Raw genomic sequence first — 3,632 nt, 5'->3', positions numbered from 1 at the left:
CACCATCTAGAAAACTGTGAGTGGGAGAAATTTACTTTCTCTCTGTTTTCAGTATGTCTACTTTCCAGTCTTGTCTTCAATGTTTTTAGACTTGTCTCTGATGACTCAGCCTCTTGGGGTACTCAAAACATCCATGGCACAAATTTATCTTTCTCTCATCAAAATTTCTCTGCTGATATAGTTTTAATGCATGTGTCCTCCCAAAATTTATATAATAAGATCATATTATTAATCTGATGATATCATGAAGCAGGGTAGTTGGGGGGTGACTAGGTCATAAGGTTGGAACCCTCATAATGAGGTTAATGACCTTCCTTCCTTCATGTGAGGACACAGTAAGAAGATTGGACCTCATCAGACAGAGAACTTGACCATGCTGTCAGCCAGGATTCAGACTTTAGAAAATTAATTTCCACCATTTATAAGCCACCTCGTCCATGGCATTCTGTTAGAGCAGCCTGAGCTGAACAAGAAATCTGTACTGAATTTCATTCTTACTTAATATTTAACCAGTTTTCTCCCTGGAAAGCAATTTGACTAACTTATGTGTGACAAAGTGTTAGTAATAGCATAAAGTGTTATACCTGAGGACCTTTGAGGGTCTAATCTGTCAAACAAAATGAAAATTATTTATTTATTGTATGTCTGTGGTGTGTGTGTGTTCATGTATGTATTATGTGTGTATACATGCATATGGAGACCTGAGGTTGAGGTCAGGAGTCTTTCTCAATCTCTAGCTACCTCATTCTTTAAGACCGGATCTCTCAATTGAATCCAGAGGTTGTTGACATGGCTAGTTTAGCTAACTAGCTCATTCCAAGGATCCCTTGTCTCTGCCTTCTGAGAATGGGAATTAGAAGCAGATTGCCACACTTACATAGATTTATGCATCACTTATGCTACAGACTTATGTGGATGCTAGAGATTCTAACTCAGGTCCTCATGCTTGCATAAGAAATGCTTTATCTACATCCCCCAGATGAAATGTGTTTGAGTCTGTGGCATCATGGAAAGAATGAAAAAGGAAAATATTTGAAATGGCCAATCTCTTCAGGACTTCTCAAGTCATGCCATGGGTAAACCATTTGTATTAATTTTAAGGACAGTCTTGCTTAACATTGAGTTTAAGATGGGTAGTATAAGGAAGATGAATAGAACTGAAAATCCAATGCCAAGTGACACAAGTCATGGGGAAAAAGTTTGAATTCCAAAGAATCTATGCAGAACTCATGAAGTTTGAACAAAAGCATTCAGTGATTTATCACCTCCAGCAGCATATTTAAGATAAAACTGTATATTCAAGAAGAGGGCTTAAGAAAAGAGTAAGTTCTTGGCTTTCTAAAGATCTTCTAGAGTCTTCTTGGGGTAGAACAGAAGCCCCATGTTTTGATTCTTTGGAAACATTGATATGCCTCCTTTGGAATTTTAGAGTGTTTAATATCAAAGAGCCTTTCACCTGGAAACATTAGAAAAAAAAGTTGTCTCAAGAATAGTGCAAGGGGTGTGGACTGGGACAGTCATGTATTCCCATTGATTGTTGTGTGGTTCCTGGGGCTCAAGAGTCTGTCAGGATGGTAGCTACAGTTACCTTTCAGAGATCTTGCTCAATGAGGCGACTTTACTGGTTGCAAAAGTTGAGGAGATCAAAATTGATCATCCAGAATGTGTATCTTTAGTCAGGGGATAGCTTACCACCTAGATGTTCCTATAGATTATCTAGAGATACAAGGAACACCTTCCCCTTATATCTATAACCTATAGACAAGCCAGCATGTTGCTATCTGCTATGGCAAAGGTATTTTACAATATCATTACTGATATTATATGTGAGGTCATTCCTTATAATCAGTCTGTCTTACGGCATCAAGCATACGTATGCGTACTTAAAGGAATGTGTCAACTTGGTTCCACAAGAGAAGCAAAACCAGTAAGAGTAATGAATAAAATCAGGTATTTGCCATGGATGTTATACTTTATAAATTATGGAAGTTGGCTGAGAAACCAAGTGGGGCTGCTTGAGCCATTGTCTGTAGGTTAACTACAAAAGGAAGTTGGATATGAAGTTAAAGAAAACAAGACCTGACTGGAATTGGAAGATCAGATGGAACCTTTCAACTCCTTCAACCTTAAGATCAGGAGTGACTTGTAAGAGCCTGGACTGTCTACTAAAGGGCTGTGCACGTGCCTAGCTCAGGAAGCAGAGAAACCCAAGGAGGGGAGCCAGTTGGAGCTGAAGGTTTTGTGGGTCTTGGGTGCCACCCACAACAAGGGGAGTCAGCAAATAAGCAGCAATATCTATGATACAGTGCAGTGACTGGCACCCTACTTTTACTTTCAGATTATATAAAAAAAAAATGGCATCTCTTTCAGTTCATTCTTGTTCCTTAAAGTTAGACCTGTACAGAGAAGGGAAATTCGGGGAAATGTATTCTAGCTTAGTCAAATAGCTGAAACACATGAACAAGAGGAGAAGGAACAGTTATCCATAAGAGACATATGAAGAACACTGTGGATACTTATTCATAAGATAAATGTCCTAAATCAGGGCTCAAGCGAATGCATGAGAAGGTGAGAAGCTTTAAACTGGACGTGAAATTAAAGTGGTGAGTTAGAATGAACTTTTAGATAGCATAATCTGAGCTTTTTCTCTAAAAAAATTTATTTCGTGTGTATGAGTGCTTTGTCTGCGTGTATGTGCTCCACCACATGCATGCCAGCTGCACATGGAGGTCAGAAGAGGTCATTAAAAACCCTGGAACTGGAGCTACAAAGGGTTGTGAGCTGCCATGTGGGTGCTGAGAATTGAACCCAGGTCCTCTGGAAGAACAGCCAGTGCTTTTAACCATTGAGCCATCTTTTCAGACCCTTAGAAGTTGTTCTTTTTAAAATTATTTTTATTTTTCAATATATTTTTATTTTTGGAAATTAGAATATAATTATATCATTTCCCCTTTCCCTTTCCTCCCTCCAGCTTTCCCCACATATCCCTCTTGCATGCTGTTCTCTCTTAAATTCATGGCCTCTATTTCTTTAAATGTTGCCACATTTAAAGACTATTCCCCTGAAGAACCTTAGCCTATCAAAAACAAAACAAAACAACAGCAGCAGCAATAACAACAACAAAACTAGGCATGAGAAGGTGTCTTTTGAGTTAATGAATGGCCATGGTTGTCCAACAGACTCCCAAAGCATCATAAGCTATTTCTGTTGTCCTTGGTTGCTTCCCAGAGGTTGAAGGTAAGTCCCTATTTCTGATTGGAGAGGTCTTAAGTCCCATTAGAGAGCTGTTGGTTACCACCAAGGTTTGCATGTCATTACTACACCCTCAGGTGGTCACTGATGTGGTTAATATGCATCACAGCTGAGTAGGACTGTTGGTTGCCTCTCTTCCTTTGGAAGCTTACATAGTGCCTTCTGATAACTGATAATATGAATGTTACTCCTCAGGGTGAAGGCTTTCAGGTCAGATCCAGTTTGGATTTTCTGAGTCCTGTGTCTGAAGTTCATAGTGTCTTCAACAGTGAGGATTTACTTTCAGTCTCTGGGAGGCAACTGGGGGCAACAGAAATAGCTTATAAAATTTTGGGAGTCTTTTGGACAACCCTAACCATTAGCTCAAAACAATTTTTTTA

Source organism: Peromyscus maniculatus, chromosome X (assembly GCF_049852395.1).
Source record: "Peromyscus maniculatus bairdii isolate BWxNUB_F1_BW_parent chromosome X, HU_Pman_BW_mat_3.1, whole genome shotgun sequence".
Classification (NCBI taxonomy): Eukaryota; Metazoa; Chordata; class Mammalia; order Rodentia; family Cricetidae; genus Peromyscus; species Peromyscus maniculatus.
This window is presented reverse-complemented; position numbering follows the sequence as displayed.